At 50.0% G+C, this 22108-nt stretch overlaps 1 long non-coding RNA gene across 2 annotated transcripts in view; it reads right to left on the reverse strand.

Annotated features, from left to right (window-relative positions):
- Window positions 1-22108, reverse strand: part of LOC127492398 (uncharacterized) — a 78596-nt gene that overhangs the window by 46056 nt on the left and 10432 nt on the right. For both annotated transcript variants that reach the window (XR_011379384.1, XR_011379383.1), the window contains exon 2: window positions 1302-1872. This is a non-coding gene — a long non-coding RNA (uncharacterized lncRNA). The remainder of the gene's footprint in view (window positions 1-1301; window positions 1873-22108) is intronic.

Consider the following 22108-nt stretch of genomic DNA (forward strand, 5'->3'; position numbering starts at 1 on the left):
AATGCCCACAATAGCTGGAGCTGGGCCAGGCCAAAGCTAGAAGCCAGGGACTCCACCTGGGTCTCCCACATGGGTGGCATAAGTACTTGAGCTATCTTCTACTTCCCCCCAGGGTGCACATTAGCAGGAAGCTGGATTGGAGGCAGAGGCAAGACTCGATCCGAAGCACTCTGATATGAAATGTGGGTATCCCAACTGGCAATTTAACCCACTGCACCAAACACCTGCCCTCCGCTTGACTTTTTTTTTTTTTTTTAAGATTTACTTACTTATTTGAAAGGCAGGGTGACACAGAGAGAGACAGTGAGAGACAGGGACAGAAGAGAATCCACTGCTCACTCCCTAAATGGCTGCAACAGCCAGGATTATATCAGGCCAAAGCCAGGAGCCAGCAGCTCCAACCAGGTTGCCCACGTGGGTCACTGGAATGAAAGATACCTGAGCTATCATCCGCTGCTTCCCATGGGCGTTAGCAGAGAATCAGAAGCACAGAGTAGCTGAGACTCTAACCCGGCACTCTGATACGGGATACAGGAGGTGGGCGTCCCAGCAGCAACTTAACAGACTGCACCACAACCTTATACCTTCCCTAGTAATAAACAAGCTCCAGGTTTTAAATTCCTACCATCACCAGATCTGGCCTCAGCTCCTTTCACACATTATCCTAACTTCTCACAAGAACCCCAGAAATTCAGTCTGATGTCCCACATAGAAGATAAAGATACTGAAACTGTAGCTGGCGCTGTGGCGTAGTGACCTAAGCCTCCGCCTTCAGTGCCAGCATCCCATATGGGTGCCGGTTTGAGGCTCAGCTGCTCCTCTTTTAATCCAGCTCTCTGCTATGGCCTGGGAAAGCAGTGGAAGATGGCGCAAGCCCTTGGGCCCCTGCACTCACATTGGGGACCTGGAAGAAGTTCCTGGCTCCTGGCTTCAGATGGGTCCAGCTCTAGCCACTGCAGCCATTAGGGGAGTGAACCAGTGGATAGAAGACCTCTCACTGTCTCTCTGACTCTCTCTGTCTCTGTCTCTGTCTCTCCCTCTCTCCCTCCCTCCCTCTGTTTGTAATTCAGCCTCTCGAATAAACAAATAAATAAAATCTTAAAAAAATAAAGATACTGAAACATAGATGATTACTGGGCATGTTGAAGGGCCACTTCTCAAAGTGACATTTTCAATGTTTCCTGCATTCTTTAAATGCAGTTGTTAGCAAAATCATGAAATTTAGTGACCATATCTATTTAAAAATCCCTGCATATTTTTAAACAATAATTTTCCAGTTGGCATAAGTGACACATATTTACCTGCTAAACGATGACATCCTTTCGTACGTACAAAGTTGTGTTGTAAATTCTTCATTTAGAGTTGAATGTCGTTCCTCTGGGCCCCGCGTCCTATACAAGCTGGACGCCTGCAAAACTTGGGGCCTGTGTCTGCCCTACATCGATGGTGCCGGCCCGTCCTCTGCAACACCTCTGAAATTCTTGTCTCTCTGTGTAATGTTTGGATCGCTTCTGAACCTAGCCACCCAGCCTGTGTCACATCCTCCACACGTCCACAGATGCCGGGAGGGAAGTAGAGCCAAGCGAAAAAAATAAATCCCCGAAGCCACCGAGCAGTACCAGTTTCTGACACAAGTGCTATTTTGGTGTCTGGGTCTTGTACCTGATGAGTGAACAAGAATTCTGCCTGGGAACATGGGTGCCCATTAGTAGGAGGAGTTGAGGAAGGGACGGGCCACTCACCAGAAGCTCTTGGACCCCAGCAGCACACTCACTTGAACTTGATCCCCCACGGGACAGAGACGAGGATCTTCCCGTGTCTGGACTCAGTTGACACTGCCATTTAGCAATGACAATTGCTACAAGAAATGTCCTACAAGAAAATAACAGGCAGATTGCGAGAGCACACACTTCACCACCTACGCCACATACCCAGGCACGGTGACTGACGCGCTTTTCACAGCAAACCAGAGGTCAGTCTACACTCCCTCTGCAGAGGAGGAAACTCAGGCACAGAAGTCGAGTCAGTTAGCCATTGTCACAGAGCTGCTCGAGTCAAAACCCAAACACAGGAGCCACTTGGTCTCATGGCCGGCCCGATGCTCTTTCATGGCACCATGTCTATTAAAACAGTTTTCGTCACTACAATTCCTCACTAGAAATTCCTGAGGCAGCCTAGCTTCGTAAAGGAAAAGGGGCTATTCTGGTTCAGAATTGGGGGATTCACAGTTCCAGAGCAGGCAGGCCCCAGGGGCCCAGCCTCTGGGGATGGCGTTCCTGCCAGCAGAGTCCCAGGTGGTCCGGAGCATTCCTCTGCAAAACACAGGGCGTACCCCTGTGTGTCTCTCTTTAGAAAACCACCAGGACCCCATCAAGAGGGTTCTACGCCAACAACCTGATCCAATAGGATCACTTCCCAAAGGCCCCACCTGTAAGCACAATTGTGTTGCTTACATTCTATTAGTACCACTAACATTAAGACTTTGGGGGTTAAACTGTACAAGAGCCAAATCATGTTCAAACCATGGTACAATATATATGAATAGATACACATATATAAAAGTTTATATCATATATGTATACACATATATATGTAAAGACAAGACATGCGCATTATATATGTATACACCTACACATATATACCATATGCATGCATCATGTGTGTATATATACCTACATGTGTATCATATATGCATACACTTACACCTGTATCATATGTTTGCACGTATAGACACATATATGTGTCTGCATATGCACACATATATTGGTATAGACACACACACCACACACACACACACACACATATACATCTCCTTTTCCCTAGACTGCAGAAGAGAAAGGAGGCAGGAGGACTGATGGAGTTGAAGGCCACTCCATGAGATCACAGCAGAGCTGGGGTTTCGGTGCCACAAAAGCTGGCCTTGTGTTAGTCCCACTTATCACACAGCACACTGAAGGCCCCAGGCAGTTAACGGAGACCTCGAGTCACTGCAGGGGTGGGCTGCCCGGGCTTGGGAAAGAAGCCCAGCTTTCCTGGCTTGCAGACCGGGAGTCTGGCCACGGGGCCATGCCCCCAACCCCCCCACACACACACACTCAGTAAACAATCCATACGTGGACAGTGGCTGACACTAGAACAAGGCAGTCAAGTGTGGGGGTGTTTTCTAGATGAGCATTAGGAAAAACAAAACAGAACAAGCAGGAGTTGAGGCTGATGTGCAAATCTGCGGCCCAAAGTACCAAAAGAGAAAGTACAGTCATTCACAGACAGCTGAAAATGAAAACAAAGGCGGGAACACGGAGACAAAAGCTATCTCGCTGACAATCTGCCATTTCCTTTTTTTTCCAGTTGCCTTTTTCCCCTCTTGGGAAACTGGCATCTGTCTCTCTGCTCAGCAAACGCACAACATGTAGGGACAAGGGCTTGGCTGACTCGGTCTGATGAGGCATCGCTGTAAGGTGGCTGGGGAACCAGGCCGTGGGCAGCCCTCAGCTAGTGTACCTAGCAGCTCTGTCCACAGCCAGGCACGCGGCGTGCCACCTGCTTAGGAAGCTGTGGACACGCAGGAAGGGAGACAAGGCCGGGGGTTCTGAAATGGACCCCTTTCTCAAACGTGATTGCCTGGTTCCACACTCCAGCTGAGAATTAACTTTGCATAACATGACTTGCATTGAGCAAAAACAATGTAAAAGGTAGTTACTTAGCAAGACCAAGGTCAAAAGGAGAGCTGAGAGCTTGCTTAGCTTAAAACAAATAAACAAGCAAATGATCCCTAAAGAAGGAAAATGCACCTCTAGGTAATTCATCTTTTTTTTAAAGTTTGAAAGAGCTGTGACAGCTTCCTGAAGCCGCTAAACCAAGCAAGGGCTTACAATGGGGTGCTGGGATAAGACAGCTGGCTCCAGTGGGCCGCCGTGAGGATGGGGGACTCTAGTGCTCCCTTTCCCACGGACAGCCCTCCACAGCAGCTATGACTGCCTCAGTGCCTCTGCGACCACAACCCACGGCCGATGACATAGGAAGGTTTTCTGGGAAGAGCCCCCACGGTTGCATATCCCAATGCTCAGAACCGGGGGGACCTCATGAGGTCTCACAAGTTACGTTTTGGGGCACAGGTGATCTTCAAAAGTGAAGATAGTCTAGGTGCAACTAATCTGGTTACATGGGCCCCTAACACGAACTTTCTCCAGCTGGAAGTAGGAGGGTGGAAGAAGTCAGAGGGGCGGAAGCACAAGAAAGACTCAACTCAAAGAGGAAGGAGACACAGGGGGAGGAAGGCGGGCAGCCTCAGGAGCAAGGGCGCCAGGCTGCCAGCCAGCAAGGCAGCAGGGACCTCAGTCCCGCAGCCACGAGGCGCTGCGCTCTGCCCGCAGCTTGGATGAGTTTGAAAGCAGCTGCTTCCCCAGAGCCTCCAGGTAAGAGCCAGCCAGCAACATACTGATCTCAGCCTTGGGAGACCCTGAGCAAATCCCAGTGGCGCCCACCTCAACTCTGACCTTCAGAACTGTGGGACAATGAATGGGTGTGGTTTTAAGCCACCACATTTTTCTAACTAGTGACAGCAGCAATGGAAAACTCGCACAGTGGGCAAAGATGAATGGTGATTTCACACAGTAACAGAACCAGAGGAACAGAGAAGGAAGAGCCAGGGTGAGGTTTCCAGCTGGAGATCTCTGCATAGCTGCTCACTGCCTTCGCAAGCCCTAGGGTGGCCAACTCACATCTCCGGAAAACTGAGAGGTAACAGAGAAATCGCTTCCAATCCCAGAAAAACAGTTTCTCTCTTTCCAAATAAAGTTTGACTGCTTCCCCCACATTCTCATGTTCTGCCTCAGTGGATTCAATCAACCACAGATGAAAAATATCCAAGAAAAAAAATTCTGCCGATCCTGTGCAGATTTTCTCTCCTTGTCATTATTCCCTACACAATAGAGCAAAACAACTACTGACATAGCATGGACATTGTATCATGGGCTATAAATTATGATTGAATACATAGGAGGCATAGGTGATAGGAGATGATTTAAAGTATATGGGAGGATATGCACGGATTCTATGCCGACACTGCTTTATTTGAGCATCTGTGGATTTGGGTATGTGCAGAGGTGCTGGGACCCATCCCCCATGGTTACCCAGGGACGACTAGAGAGGGATTTTCTGCACCTGACTGACAGGTACTGGATTTTCACCCATCTGGAGGCTCTGCCAGGAGTGACGGGAGGGCAGTGAGAGCCGTGTGACATGGCCACAGGGCAGGGCATCTGGGTGCAAGGGAGGCTGTGGGTGGGATGGGGGGATGACCTGTGTTGGAGGGGTCCCACCCTGCCTCCTGGCCTCGCACCCCACATGCCTCTCCCAGGCTCCCCGTCCTGTGAGCCCAAGCTCACTCTTTGACTCATTACACAAGCATCTCCCTTGATTCCATCAGCCTTCCTCCAGATCACGTCTTGCCCAGATTCAATTTGTCTTCTCTGAGGCAGACACAACACCCAGAAAAGAAGGATTACTTGGTGGGGGGAGTTGTTTTTGAAGGATTTATTCTTCTCCCTCAAATCCCAGCTTTCCCTTGATGTTGAATCCATTTGAAATAAGGGATTGTAAAAGGTTTCAGGGGGCATCGTGAAATTTAAACTTTCACATTCACTCTTCTGTATTGCATCCAAGGCCTCTGACTAACTGAGGTCAGCCAAAGACGTAACTTACTCCTCAGATTTATCCAGGCTTTCATTTCAGTCCAGCAAATGTTGACTGAGGAACTCCTACGCGTGCTAGGCACCAGTCCTCATGGGATTCACCCAGCCCCGGGAATCTTGGCACACATAATTAAACCGCAAGACTATTATAGAGATTGCTGCCCCCATTACGATTGTCCCAAGATAAGTGGGCAGCAAAAGCAGTGGAAAGAAAGAGGCACATGGCCCTGGGTCCCACAAACTGCATTTTCTACTGCCTCCCCAGGTGCATTAGCAAGGAGCTGGATTAGAAGCAGAGCCCTCCAAGAATCAAACCAGCACTCTGATTTGGGATGCCAGAGCTGTGAGCTGCACCACTATGTCAGCCCCTATAAGTTAATCTGAAGACATTTTCATTACTCCTAAAAGAAACCTACTCCTTAGCAGCATCCCCCTCCCTCTACCCCATCCCTAGGCTATCACTAACATACTTTCTGTCTCTCTAGACTTAGTTGAGTTATGGTATTGGGGGGTGGGCCTAGATCACTGGAGGCGTGCCTTGGAAGAAAGTTCTCATAAGAAGGTTGATTGTAAAGGCCTGAGTCAGGCCAAGCTGTTCTCTCTGCTTCCTGGCTCACCATGCAATTCTTCCTTCTCACACCCTCTACCAACAGACATTACACCAGTGTGGCCACCCTGTCTTGGACTGTGACCTCCAGAACCTCTTTCCTTCATAAGCAGCCTGTGTCAAGTATTTCATTACAGTAACAACACACGGACTCATGACAACAGATGGGAATCATAGAGTATGCAGTCTTTTGCGGCTGGCTTCTTACACTTAGCATAATGCTTTCAAGGTCTGTCCATGCTACAGATGTGTCGGAGCCTCATTCCTTTTCATTGCTGAATATTAGTCCGTTGTTTGGATACGCCATATTTTGTCCATCCCCTTGTCAGCTAGTGGACATGGGGTTGTTCGCACTCTGTGACTACTACGAATAATGCTGTTATGAACAACTTTGTACAAGTTTCATATCCCATGGTTTCAGCATACCACTCCATCATGATATTGTTCAGTTTGTATTACAACTATTTTACTTTTCCTCCCCCATTGAATTTAGAATCTCCTAGAGCCCTACTACTCTCAGAATGCGCCACGTGATGAGCAAGTCTGATAAACGAGTGAACAGGTGAACAGGGTGAAGGCTGCATGGATGCTCTTGAGCAAGCCGGGACACGCGTGGTCAGATTTATTTTCAAGCAAGGAAGAGTTTTGGCAACAAGCCAGGAAGGCGGTATAGGAAGAGGATAATCCTAAACCCAGGTAAGTACATTAATGAGAGTAGCAGCCCTTCCCATGGGCGTCCCATGTCACTTTAGAACCTCCCTCTTCCTGTCATAAGCATCCTCTCCTTTGTTAACATGGGGCTGGCAGGAGAGTTGCCAAGAAAATCAGAGGAAAGGCCTGGCTGACAACCTGCTCTAGAGAAGCCCCTTGGCACACTATGACTGTTCCCATTGTGCAGAAGGGAACACTGAGGCCTCCCCACAGCCACCAAGGAAGCAGTGGCAGAGTTGGCTGGGAGTCATACCCCCACCCTCCCATCTGTCAGGTTGGCTCCCATTTCAGTATCAAGACCCATATTATTCTAATCCCTTATTTTTAGTCTCTGAAGCTATGGGACATCAATACCTGCAAGGAGCCACTTTCGACCTGGGTGCCCACAGCAAAAGTCAGCAGGACAGCCCCTCTGGAGGTCAAAGGCAAAAGGGCTCTCCCAGAACCAAGGACAAGGACCAGCAGGCCACTGGCCAGAGAGGACATCACCCTTCTGAAGGTCTTTTTGGATGACATGGACATAAAAAAAAAAAAGCTCCCCTGAGCCTGTCCACGGAGCAGGCTGCAGCTCACCCCCAGGACATCTCTCTCCTCTTTGCAGCTGATTAGAAATGCCAGAGCATGCAAAAGGAAGGCTGCATGGGCCTAGCAGGTGCTATTTCGAGAGCCCAAGAGGCTGCCAGCCACCTGACTGTGCCCAGAGCACAGGACACCCTCAGTCCCCAGAGGGGCAGGAAGCCCCTGGCAACAGCTCACGGTGCACAGACCCTAAAATAACTAAGAGGCGGATGCTATTTCTAAAAAGTGCAGCCTGTTCCATCCTGGATGTCAGCAGTGGACATATCTGCTCCCGTCACATAGGGATGCTTTCTTGGAAGGCTGGCGCCCAACGTCACCTCCCAGCATTGCTCCTGCATAGACTGGGGCTGGGATTACCACAAGGTACAAGGTAGGAGTTGCACCTTCCATCCCAAGTGAGGAATTCTCACAAACATGGAATCAAGAGCCAGCATCTGAACCCAAGATATCAGCTGTGTGAGAGGAGGCGCAGGACCCTGAGACTCACAAGATCCCCATCAGGGCTGCTGCCCTCGGGCCTGTGACAGGCGACACAGTGGCCTCAGCAAGGGTGCAGCGTCCGGCCTCAGCTGCCTGCACTGCACAGGGGACGAACATATGTGAGTGGAGAGCACCAGCCACAGCCTGCCAGTGATTTACAAGAAGCAACATGGTAAAGAGCCAGACTCGAGGCTCAGGCTACCCGGGTTTGCATCCTAATCTTGCCATGTCTCTTCCTCCACCTCCACCTCCTCCTTCTTTTTCATTTGAGGGGCATAGAGAGAGAGGGAGAGAGAGAAAGAAACAGAGAGGCAGAGAGAGCTCCTATCCGCGGACTTACTCGCAAACGTCCACAATGGCTGGGTCCAGGCCAGGCTCAGGCCAGAAGCCTGGGAACTCAATCCAGGCATCTCCTGTGGATGGCAGGGACTCAATCACTGGAGCCATCACTGCTGCCTCCCAGGGTTGGCACTGGCAGGAAGCTGGAGTCAGGAGCCGGAGCCAGGCATCAGACCCAGGCACGGTGCCATGACACACACACGTCCTAACCAGCATCTTTAACCACTAGACCAGACGCCTGCCCCTGCCATTTCTTAAGCGTCCCTGTGCATGTGCAATGAGGTAAACATTAAACCCATTTCCTTTAATGGTTATAAAAACTAGATGGATTAATATTGACCTTAGCGTAACACTTAAATGTCTGGACTATTGCTTTTCTGCACCCCTGAAACCTTGGTCTAAGCAACAGAAATCTGAGAGTGATGTAGATTCTGGAATGGCCAAAAATGGGTGATAAAACAAGCAAAGGGTAAGCCCTGCGCTTCTTAGCATTGAAAGGCAGAGAACGCCTGTGATTTGGGGAGCTCTTCCGAAAGGGAACTTGGGAGGAAGAACTGTGTGGTCCCAATGACACAGCCGAGTTCAGAAATGGTGACATTTACCACTTCCTGCCTGGAGCCGGAAGGAGCTTGCCTAGTGACCAGGGAAGGCACAAACGACCTTGAGTCCTCAAGCGACAAATGCTCCCTCTCTGCGACCTGCGTCAGTATTGTGGGGAGCAGAGCTTTGATGATCACTCCTTAGAGAAGAAATTGAGCCATCATATGCAGGGACACACTCTGAGCCAAATGTCAGCCCTCGGCTGTGGGGTGCACCTGTGAAAACAAGACTCTCCCACCAGGGCCTGCCAAAGCCTGGAGCATGTGCGGCTGTCACCAGCCCGTGCAGTGTGGGAGGGAGAGGGTGCGGGCAGGCCTGGGATGAGGACCTGCCCACAGTGTGGCCAGGGCTGGCTGTGCTGGCACTGAGAAGGAAGCCTGTGGCACAGCCGTGGCTTGGGCCACAAATGCAGCCAGACAGCAGGGCGTCTTCCCACCCCAGTGTCCCACCGCCACAAGGATTCCCCGCCCCCCGCCCACCGGAATGCTCTCTGCCACCTGCAAAGGGAAGCATCTCCAGGATGTGAGCATGACTTCTGCTGAGACCCGCCCTTCCCTCCTGGATGTCCATCTGAAGACACGGTGAGCAAAGCGGGAAGGCAAGTTTTCTCAGGAGGGCGTCTCTGGGGCCTAAGACCAAACAAGACACTGAGGAAATGGCTGCAAGGCTTCCAGGAATAAAGCCAAGCGTATTGTAAAATCATGATGGAGATGAGCGAGAAATGCAGGCGAAGAGCAGGTGTGCCCAGCTCAGTAGAATGCTTCTCTATTTTAGCTCTCAGCATTTATTAAAGAGATTTTAAAAGGCAGAGAACGCATTCCTCTACTTACTAAACTCTTAGCTCACACCTGCCCTAGGCCAGGGCTGTGCCAAGCAGAGCACAGGGAGGAACTCACTGCCACTTTCTTCTTGTGGAGAAGGCAGACGGCGAACAGTGGAGGATGCACAGGACTTGAGGGTGCCGGGTGCTTGCAAGGAGCCATTTAGGGAAACGAGCAATTGCAACTGTCAGTTTCTGAGCTAGAAGCACTTCCCTCCGGACAGTGGAAGACAGGGGCGTTCCTGGGCTCAAACATGCCAAAGGCTCTGCCACCTAGCCAATGCCTGTAGGATTTGTTTTTATTAATCTCATTACAGAAGAAATTCAGCTATCATTTTCAGGAACACTTTCTAAACCAAATTTCAACCCTGGGCCATGGGATGCACCTGTGAAAAAAGACTCTCATCTGGGCCTGCCAACACCTACCACTCTAAACAGGGCAGTCAAGGAAGGCTTCAGGAAGGAGGTGACCCTGGCGCCTTCTGCAGGGGGTGAGCCATGGGGACTCTCAACAAAGAGCATTTCAAGCAGAGGAACAGGAGGCCAGGGCACAGGAATGTGCCTGTCAGATGAGGGGAAAGCAAGAAGGCGAGGGCAGCGAGGAAACCGGGCTGAGACAGCACGGGCCTCACTCAGTCTTTGCCCCTCAGGTGTGAGAGTCCATACACAGTACTGGGTGCTAGGGATTTTTTTTTAAGATTTGATTATTGGGGTCGGCACTGTGGCGTAGCAGGTAAAGCTGCCACCTGCAGTGTCGGCATCCCATATGGGTGCCAGTTCAAGTCCCAACTGCTCCACTTCCGGTCCAGCTCTCTGCAATGGCATGGGAAAGCAGTAGATGTGGCCCAAATCCTTGGGCCCCTGTACCTGCGTGGGAGACCTGGAAGAAGTTCCTGGCTCCTGGCTCCTGGCTTCGGCTCTGCGCAGCTCCGGCTGTCGCAGCCATCTGGGGAGTGAACCAGCAGATGGAAGACCTCTCTCTCTCTCTGCCTCTGCCTCTCTTTAACTCTGCCTTTCAAATAAATAAATAAATCTTTAAAAAGAGATTTGATTGTTTATTTGAAAGACAGACTTACAGAAAGAGAGGGAGAGACAGAGAGAGAGAGAGAGATCTTCTACCTGCTGATTCACTCCCCAAATGGTCACAATGGCCAGGGCTGATCCAGGCCAAAGCCAGGAACCAGGAGCTCCACCTGGGTCTTTTATATGGGTGACAGGGACCGGCTCACCAACTACTGACTTCCCAGGTGCATTAGCATGAAGCAGCTAGGGCCAGAAAGTACTCATAAAGGATGCTGAGGCCACGGCTGGCAATTCAACCTGCTGTGCCACAATGGGGCAGTGGTGCTGGGGATTTAATGGTGAGCAAAACCCTAAGACGGCCATAAATAATCACATAAACCTAAGTTATACCAACAAGTGCTAATGTACCCTTGAGGGAACTTCAAAGAGTTTGTGAAAAATGGAATTAAAATGTTTATTTTGGTGCAAACAATTTTGAAATCATATACATACAGGATCTCCAAAACTTGGAAATGTGTATTGTGAAAAAATGGTGCATGCATTTCAAAACTTTTTATTTTAATTTGAAATAGAGAAAGTAGGAGAGACTGACAAAGAAACAGATAGACAAGGATCTCTCCCATCGATTGTGTCATTCCCCCAAATGCCTACAACAGCTGCGGCTGGGCCAGGCCAAAACCAGGAGGCAGGATCTCCATGTAAGTCTCCCATGATGGTGGCAAGGAGCCAGGTACTCGAGCCATCACCTGCTGCCACACCAGCAGGAAGCTGGATCAGAAGCAAATGAGGGGGGCCAGCGCTGTGGCACAGCAGGTAAAGTCACCACCTGCAGTGCTTGCATGCCATATGGGTGCTGGTTCAATCCCAGGTGCTCCACTTCTGATCCAGCTCTCTGCTATGGCCTGGGAAAGCAGTGGAAGATGGCCCCTGCACCTGTGTGGGAGACCTGGAGGAAGCTCCTGGCTCCTGGCTTTGGATTGGCTCAGCTCCAGCTTTTGCAGCCATCTGGAGAGTGAACCAACAGATGGAAGACTTCTCTCTCTCTCTTCCTCTCTCCCTCTCCCTCTCTCTGCCTCTGCCTTTCAAATAGAAGAAAAAAGTAAATGAGGAACCTGAATCCAGGTCTTTTGATGTGCAACGGATGCGTTCCAGGTAGTCTCTAAAGCACTCCATCAAATACGCACCCCGAGACTCAAGGTCTTTACATGGAAATAACTGTATCATTTAGCTCTATTCTCCAGACTTTCTGAAGTCCCCCACATAACAAGGTCACCCAAGCTAGGGGCTGATGGGAACACTGGGCACGTCTCCCTGCCTGGGGATAGACCCCCGTTAAGACCTGGGATGTAACTAGGAGTGGTCCACAGGGATGGGATGAGGAAGTACGGGTGGAGAGAGAATGGCCAAAGGCCCTGGAGTGAAAAGAGTGCCCAACTGCCTGGAGAGCAGAGATTTGGGATCTGGGGGCAGGTGGCACAAACACACCTGGAACAGAGGTAGAGCCAGGTCTCGCAGGGCCCTGTACACTGTGCTAGGAGACAATGAAATTTAGGACAAGGAGATACCACGAGACTTTCAGTGAGAGGCAACATCATATTTAATGCACAACAGATTGCAGGGACAAGCATAAATCCCAGGAGGCCAGGTGGGAAGCTGCTGCACAAAGTGCAGGTGAGAGATGCAGGCCGGTGCCTCTAGGACAGGGTTTGTACACAGCACTTGAAGAATTGTATGGTGGCTGGCGCTGCAGCTCACTAGGCTAATCCTCCACCTGCGGCACCAGCACCCCAGGTTCTAGTCTCGGTTGCGGCACCGGTTCTGTCCCGGTTGCTCCTCTTCCAGTCCAGCTCTCTGCTGTGGCCTGGGAGTGCAGTGGAGGATGGCCCAAGTGCTTGGGCCCTGCAGCTGCATGGGAGACCAGGAGAAATACCTGGCTCCTGGCTTTGGATCAGTGCAGCGCGCTGGCCACAGCGCGCCGGCCGTAGTGGCCACTTTAGGGGGTGAACCAATGGAAAAAGGAAGACCTTTCTCTCTGTCTCTCTCTCTCACTGTCTAACTCTGCCTGTAAAAAAAAAATAATAAGTCTATGGCATACCAGGCACAATGCTAGGTAAGAAATGAAAAGAGAAAGCCAAAGCCAAAAGCCGATTCTCAGAAATAAGTCGGACAACGCTGCAACCAGAAATGGGCCTTCAATGAAAAAAGGGAGCAGGGCAGAAGCAGCAGGTTCCAGGAATCAAACAGCAGGGAATCCACCTGCTGCGCTCCACACTGCTGCTGACAGAGGCTGGGTGGAGACCAGGGAAAGGAACAGAGAGAAAACTGTGGTGCCTGCCACTGCCTGGGGACAAGGCTCTGAGCAAGCTCCAGGCCCAAAGGACAAAATGACACTCCCCCCAGGGAACAGGGCCAGGCAACCTGCCAGCTCTGGGCTGTGTCATGACGGCCTCCAGTCTCGCAGGACCAAAGTTCTGGGAATGCTTCTGAACCTGGCTCTGGACTGGAAGCCCAGACAACCACAGGACGAATTTTCAACACCAGCAGGTGGGGAGAGGCAAGGCTGAGGGAGAAAGATGAATCCAGCAAAAGGGAGGGCAGCAGAATCCACCCCCAGAATGAAAGTCACACCAAACTGAATTCATTTTTACAGGACAATAACAACAATCAACAATATTCACAAGGGATCTTCAGAAAGGTCGTGAAAATGTGTATTAGGGAAAAAGTATGCATAGATTTCAACTTTGTTTGCATCAAAATAAACCTTTCATTTTGCCACAAACTCTTCTGAAGTACCTGTTGGGGCCGGGGGCCGGGGGAGGTGCATACTTGCTCCTTGGTGGGAGCAAGTAGTGGGATAACTTTCATCTTGAAAGCATAAGAAATTATGAGGCAATGGAAGCCCCCTGAGTTCACCGACTCTGATCATATTTAGACAAGGCCATGGTCAAAGTGGATGTTCTCTCTTCCCTTCAGAGAAAGGTACCTCCTTCTTTGATGACCCATTCTTTCCACTGGGATCTCACTCACAGAGATCTTTCATTTAGGTTTTTTTTTTTTCCCCAGAGTGTCTTGGCAACTCATGACAAGAGCCTAGGGTGATTACTGAGGCCATAAACAAGAGTGTCAATTTGTTAAGTCAACAACAGGAGTCACTGTGCACTTACTCCTCATGTAGGATCTCTGTCCTCAGTGTGCTGTACATTGAGATTTAATGCTATAACTAATACTCAAACAGTATTTTTCACTTTATGTTTCTGTGTGGGAGCAAACTGTTGAAATCTTTACTTAATGTATGCTAAACTGCTCTTCTGTATATAAAGAGAATCGAAAATGAATCTTGATGTGAATGGAAGGGGAGAGGGAGTGGGAAAGGGGAGGGTTGTGGGTGGGAGGGACGTTATGGGGGGGGGGAGCCATTGTAATCCATAAGCTGTACTTTGGAAATTTATATTCATTAAATAAAAGTTAAAAAAAAGAAATTAACGAGGCAAAAACAGTGAGGAATGAAACATGAAAAATGCACAAAGATAATTTAACATCTTGGAAATGAAAAATATAGTCATTGATATAACAACTGAATACACTCTCTTCTAGACACAAAGATTGAATGCATCAAAAGGAAGCAGTTCTGAGAAAAGTAAGCCTACCCTCTTTGACATTGCCAAGAGAGGGAACCTTAAAAAGAGAGGAACACTAAGGAACTTTCCCAGACTGAAGTTCATGGAAATGCATCATGGGTTTCCAAAGTAATCCTGCGCAGAAATGGAAGAGCCACTGATGGGACCATCAGCCAAATCCATATGGGATCTGAGGGCCGTGCAGTTGTGCAGTCATAGGCTTCATTGCTGATGTCAATGTAGTTTACTGAATTTGCAGCTCGTTCCCAAATGGTTCAGAAAACCACTTGTGATCACACTAGGGGCTCGGGGCCAGAGAGAGACAGAGATGAGGATATGCAGTGAAATGTTCACCTGGCAGGGGGGAGGGCGCTGTGGCATAGCGGGTAAAGCTGCCATCTGCAATGCTGGCATCCCATATGGGCACCAGTTCAAGTCCTGGCTGCTCCACTTCCGATCCAGCTCTCTGCTATGGCCTGGGAAATCAGTAGAAGATGGCCCAAGTCCTTGAGCCCCTGTACCCATGTGGGAGACCCGGAGGAGGCCTGGCTCCTGGATTGGGATAGGCCCAGCTCTGGCCAATGCGGCCAATTGGGGACTGACTCTGTGTAACTCTTTCAAATAAATAAATAAAACTTAAAAAAAAAATGTTCACCTGGGAATCTCCGTGGAGGGAGATGGGAGTGCTTTGCACTATTCTTGCAACTTGCCTGTCAGTTTTAAATTATTTAGAAATAATCTAGCAAAATATACATGGGACATTTGATGCCATGATTGAGATGCTACTTGGGGCACCCACATCCCAAATCATAATGCTTGGTTTCAAGTCATTTTCTCTTCCAGTTGCAGCTTCCTGCCAGTGTGTACCCTGGGAAGCAGCAGGTGATGGCTTAAGTAGTTGGGTCCCTGCCACTCCTATGAGAGACCTAGATTGAGATCTGGGCTGCTGGTTTGGCCTGGCCAAGCCCCAGTTGTTGCAGGCATCTGGGGAGTGAACTATTGGATGGGAGATTGCTCTCTCTCTCTACCTCTATGTCTCCACCTCCTTGCCTTTCAAATAAAATGAAAATAAATACATAAATATATGTATTATATATATAAATATATATGTAGAAGGCCCTTGCAATCGCTCAAGCTATAGTTTTCAAGTTTCCAATGTATGGACCTGACACAATTCAGTAGAAACTGAACTTGGAACATTGATTGAGATCTTTTCCCAGGGTAGTGACAAGCAGTCCCACACCTGTCTTGCGACGCCGGATGGCAACAGCAAGCACAGCTCCCGGACAGCCCCGTGGTCACAAGGGAACAGCCTCACTCCCACTCCACAGTGGACTGTGCTGCGAAGCTAGGCTACTTGGTAAAGCAGGTGGAGACAATGCATTTTCCACTTATAATATACTCAACTTCTGATGAGTTTATCAGGACGTAACCCTACATAGGCTGAGAGGCAACTGTGATTATATTTATCAAGATGATCTAGTGTAAAGTCAAATGGAAATAGTGGTTCTCGAGGCCAGTGTTTTTTGTTTTTTTGTTTTTTTGGTTTTTTTTTTTGACAGGCAGAGTGGACAGTGAGAGAGAGAGACAGAGAGAAAGGTCTTCCTTTGCCGCTGGTTCACCCTCCAATGGCCACCGTGGCCAGCACGCTGTGGCCGGCACACCGCACTGATCCGATGGCAGGAGCCAGGTACTTATCCTGGTCTCCCGTGGGGTGCAGGGCCCAAGCACTTGGGCCATCCTCCACTGCACTCCCGGGCCACAGCAGAGAGCTGGCCTGGAAGAGGGGCAACCGGGACAGAATCCGGCGCCCCGACTGGGACTAGAACCCAGTGTGCCGGTGCCGCAAGGCAGAGAATTAGCCTAGTGAGCAGCAGCGCCAGTGTTCTTAATCAAACAATAAACCATTTGTCTTAGTAAAAATTGCTTTTAAAGCAGTCAGCTCTGTGGCACAGCAGGTAAAGCCGCTTCCTGCAGTGCTGGCATTCCATATGCATGCCAGTTCAAGTCCCAGCTGCTCCTCTTCTGATCTAGTTCCCTGCTAATGTGCCTGGAAAAGCAGCAGATGACCCAAGTCCCTGAGCCCCTGAACCCTCATGGGAGGCCCAGAAGAAACTCCTGGCTCCTGGCTTAGGCATGACATGGCCCTGGCCATTGTGGCCATGTTTAGAGTAAAACAGAGAATGATGACCTCTCTGTGTCTCTTTCTCGCTCGCTCTCTCTCTCTGTCTCTCCCTCTCTCTTTCTCTGTAACTTTACCGTCAAAAAAAAATTACTTCTAAAATGCAGAAATAGAACTTCACTCCTCTTGCCCTGAAAAAGCAAAATAAAACCAAAACCATGTCCAATCAGGATTTATCTGAAAAATGCATAAGATAGGATTGTCACCCGTACGTGTCAATGGTGAATGGATTTCGACTGCTTACCCCGCAGAGGGCAGAGCCTCTTCCATGAAGCGGGAAGTGGCTAGTTACCACGTGGAAGCTGCCTGGGGGTGCACACTTTTCCCTGTGTTTATAATGCGTCATTTCCACACTTCCCACTAAAGCCATTACCAATGCTGTTTTCTTAAGTAGATGGTACTGCTTGCTACAAATGAGGAATCATCAGACAAGTGACGCTTCATCGAATGCCTGCTAAGGGGATCCAGCATTCCTGTAGACATCCGAGTGCAGGTACTACAGGGACGGATAAGGGCTGAGCTTTCCCATCACTGAAGCAGGATGCTGTACTGCATAGGTACAGCGTTCGGACACTGTATTCTGCACTGACTAGGCTATACCGGTCTTCACAGAGCTAGGTCAGTCCAACAACTTTGTTTTTGTTTTTCTGTCTGTGATAACAGAGAAAATGTGGCGGCCACATTTTAAGAGTGACACGGATAAACCAGGCTTCTTCCTGAGGAAGCAATGGGGGTGGCAGAGTCTGGGAAACAGGCCCTATAGGATGAGCACAGGAAGTGAAGGTGTTTACACTTCAAGGAGACACAAGAAGGGTTTGCAAATACCCAGCGACACAGGGAAGGGGACAAGAGTTGATTCACTCTGAGTCGTCCAAAGGACAAATGCTAAGCAGCGAAGGAAATGCATTCGACAGAAGACGTTAGCTTTAAAGAAGGAGAACTTGCCAGTGGTGCACACGCTCTGTGGCTCTCCAAACCAGGCCCTCCAATTCCTGGATATTCATGAACACCAGCGCTTTGGAGAAGTGATTCTTAAATAAAGCACAAGACCACACCAGGTGACGCTCCAAGACCTTTCCAAGGTCACTATGACACATCCAAAATCCAATCACTGGGCCCCACTGCACTGAATGCTGAATATTGGAGTATTTACCTCACATGTAAATTGCAGAAGCACCCGCAGAGTGAGTCAGTCTGATAGTGACCGCACAGTTCATGTCTTAAGCTGGAAGTCACTCAACTCTACATGTATGAAAGGATTGCACACAACCACACATCCATGCACGCACACACATGTATATTCATGCAAAACCGTGCCTGCACACATGTACATACGAGTGCACACGTACACACACACCTGTACATGGGCGCACGCACTGAAACTGGTGGGATCTAAATCAAGTCTGTACTCTGATTAACAGTTGCCTGCCCATGTCAGTTTCCTGGTTTTGCTCTTGTGCTCAAGTGGACAAGGTGATACCACTGAGGGACGGTGAGTGGAAGCTAAAGAGAGCTCCGTGCTCTTTATGCAACTTCTTGTGACTCTATCATTTCAAAGTCGAAAGTGCAAGACAAATTAAGAAAATGAAGGAGGGAGAGGAGCAAGAAGGGGAGGAGGAGGAGGAAGACCTTTCAACTACTTTCCTCAAAGTTACAGAAGAACACGGAAATATAAAGGGTCTTCAAATAGTTCGTGGAAAATAAAGATTACCAGAAAAAAATGCATGGATTTCAAATTTCCTTTGCAACAAAGTAAACCTGTGTTTTAAATTTCATTTTTCCACAAACTTTGCAAAGCCCTCATGCGTTATCAGTGGACAAGGAAGGAAAACTCCCCGAGGAGGGGATGGCTTGCTGATCGCCCATTTCCTGGACACTGGACACTGCCAGTGAGTCCCTAAGTACACTTCGACTTCCTTCTCCAGCCTCGTCTCCCCAGCTCCATCCTTTCCTTGGCAATCCAGTTGCCAGACGCACAGTTTAAAGATCTAGCCCAATCTCTCCACAGCTCGCCTTCACTAACAGGACTCCTGGCCTCTCTGGCTCTCGCGCCCACACCAAGGCAGCCACCGCAGAACCCTGCTGCACACTGGGCTTCTGCACACTGACTCTCACTTGGCTCAGACTGAGGTCACTGCCCCGCACATCCTTCCCCTCACTCTTCACCTAACTCTTCCTCCTCTTTCAAGCTGCCGACTAAGTAACTCAGACCTTGGCTGCCCCTCCCTACTTCTGCCCCACAACAGAGCTAAGTCTTCCTCCTCAGCGCTCTGCTGACTTCTCTCCAAGGGCCACTGAAAATACCACAGACAGCTCTGTCCAACCAGGATAGAAGATAAAACAGCCAGAAGCAAGCTGGGCACATGCGTCAGGCCTGGCGAATCAAAGATGCTGAGTGGCTCTAAGTACTTGCTCTTCCTACAATTCTGTGATATGTTCATGTCTCGCTCTCCTCTGTGAACAAACAGTTCCTCGGAGCAGAGACCATTCTTCTTCTGTAGACCCTGGGAGCAACAAACCTACATTCAGCTCAGCTCACCTGACTTACAAGAAGGACTCCCTGACTGCCAGGAGGCAGAATGAGTTGCCTTTTCCTGAGACTGAAGAGTCAACCAGAGAACTCATTGGCAGCCAAAGTCAATGGAAACCAAAGATAGCCTTGGGTGTAGCATCCGAGTCGAATCAGAGGGAAGCCACACAGACTGCTGCATTGCACCTGCTGATGCAGCTCCAGGAAGAATGGACAAGGTGCTCAGAACAGTACTACGAACAGCCACACAGCCAAGGACGGGCCCCCTGGTGATCTGCACACACATGCACAGATCCGACAAAATAAAGAAACTCATTGGATTAGGAATGTGCAGCTGCAGTAAAGAGAAAACAGCACTTAGGGTAGAGAGTGAAGTGCATGTTCAAATTGACATGCCCCTGCAGCTGTCCTAATTAGAACCACGTGACGGTGAGGGGAGATCCAGCCCAGTGAGACAGGTGCATTACCGGGGAGAGGGCAGGAGAAGGGAGCACTGGGAGTAGACAAGCTGATGAGTGTGTCATGGCCCTAGGTGATGCTGGCCCAGAACTGCCTCCCTGATAGCTCCTTCCACATTCTCCAGTTTTCTTTGGGTCCTCCTTAATTCAGATTTCTACACTTGTGGGGCATAAACTTCTGTCTGAGTACCGTGCAAGGAGAAATAGCTCAGAGCGGACTCAGACATCACCTGAGTTGAGTGCCCGTCCTCTGACCGCCCGTGATGGACCCCTCGCGGCCTCCAGGTGCACAGGCACTGGTCACAGGCCTTGCAGAACCTGGCAAAGACTCAGTGCCTTGGCCAGGGCTTGCACGTGGGGAAGCTATGATGTATTTGTGACTCAGGCAGATGCAAGGGAAGGGTACAATGCACCCAAGTGTTGCTTCCAAAGGGATTTAGGACTATGTAATAAGCATGAGTTCTTCCCAATCAGCAAGTCACATCTCGTCCCTTCAAAGACATCCGCTGGGCTGCCGCTTCCCAAAGGCTGCCCAGGCGTCCACTGAGACCTGCTGTTTATTTCATCTGCCCAGCTCTACACTGGACAGAGGGTCTCAACCAGCAGATATGAGTCTCCCCCTTCCCTCCCCTCCATCCTCCTGGCTCTTTGGGATGCTGACTCAGCACAGGCGCCTCCACAGTCAAAGATGCTCATGTTAACTGAGTAGCTATTTTGTGCTTCACAGAGACCCTTAATACAGACTATCTCATTTAAAACAGAGAATAAAAGTTCCCGCTAGCAAGCCAGAAAGATAACTGTTAAGGCCAACGTTGTGGTCCAGTGGGTTAAGCCACCATCTGTAACACTGGCGTCCCATATGGGTGCCGGTTCATGTCCTGGCTGCTCCACTTCTGATGTGGCTCCCTGCTAATGCACCTGGGAAAGCAGCAGCAGATGGCCCAAGTGCTTGGGACCCTGCTACCACATGGGAGACCCTGATGAAGCTTCTGGCTCCTGTCTTCAACCTGGCCTAGTGCTGGCTATTGTGGCCATTTGGGGAAGTAAAACAATGGATGAAAGATCCCTATCTAACTATCTATCTAACTATCTATCTCTATCTTTCCCTGTAACTCACCCTTTCAAATAAATTTTAGAGAAAAGAAAGATAATTCCCCCAAAAAATCAGTTTCCATTTCATCTTGAGATTTTCTGTCTATGAGCAGCGGCTCTGTAAACCTAAGGAGGTCTCACATAGAAGTCACTCTGCCAGTATCATTGCCTCTAGCTTGGAATCAATGGAGGCTAGAGGTTTCCCACCTCACAGCAAGTCAAGGAGGCACTGCCCCCCGGTCCCCAGCTGTGGGAGTTGGGGAGGCCCTGAGTACTGGTCTGCTTTCTAAAATCATCAACACCCCAAGGTAGCTTACAAGCACTGTCTGGACATCAGCCACAGAACATGCTACTTTTGGTAAATACCAGCCTCCTAATACGAGAGAGTCCCTGTTTCCTATTCCTTCTTCTACAGCTAACGGAGAAATGGTGGGAGCAGGCAGGAAGAACCGCCCCAGTGTCTCTCCCAGCCGCACTTGGTGCTGTCACCGACACGGTAAGGACTAGAGCACTTACAGCAAAAAGGCCGAGGACACAGCAAAGCGTTCACAGCACGTGCCGTCCGAGGGCCTCCACTGGGACTCCAGGGCTGCGACTAGGGCAATCACCCTGAGGAAGACCCTGAAAGAGGCGCCGAGGACAAGGTCAGCTGGCCGGCTGGAGACTCGCGGTACCAAGTCCCAGGGCCTGGCTCCCCGGGGCCAAGGCACCGTGCGAGGAAGGCAAAGAAGACCGAGAGGTTAAGAAAAGTCCCTCAGACTCCAGAGGGCTTCTGTGTGGCCTGCTCAGCGGCCCACTGACTCAGAACACTTGGCCTGGGGCGCTTAGCAATGGCAGCCCCTTCCTCTGACAATGGCGGGCACCGAGACACGGAGGGGACGTCCCAATCTAAACCACCAAGCTGAACACAGCAGCCTTTCTGGTCTTGAGCGGAGGCGCTACCGTGGGCTCTTTCCTCCTGGGAGAAGCTCCCGAGTGGCCTTTCGCATTCCCGGTCACAGGGATTCCAACAACCAGGAAGAAGGGAGTGACTAGAACAGCACTCAGAAAACATAAATATCCCGAACCCTTCCTGACTGGTCGCCGTGGACACGACCGTGTGAGGTGGTTGCGCGGAGCCGTTCAGAAAGCGGTGTCTTGTTTACCTAAGGGCCCCCACGCGGCGAGCCAGATACTCCCCACTTCCTGCTCATCCTCGGGGGCCCCAGGATGTGAACCGGGTGAGGAGGATGAGAGACTTCCTGCCGCGGGGCTGACCCACGCCCGAGGAGACTCTGTCCAGCGCGGCCGGGCAGGGGGGCATCTTGCTTCCTCTTTTAAATCACTCAAGAGGTGGAACGCAGGGCTGGGCCGGAAGTCAGCTCATTGTTGTTGAAG

The sequence above is a fragment of the Oryctolagus cuniculus genome, chromosome 10, assembly GCF_964237555.1.
Source record: "Oryctolagus cuniculus chromosome 10, mOryCun1.1, whole genome shotgun sequence".
In the NCBI taxonomy this organism is placed as follows: domain Eukaryota; kingdom Metazoa; phylum Chordata; class Mammalia; order Lagomorpha; family Leporidae; genus Oryctolagus; species Oryctolagus cuniculus.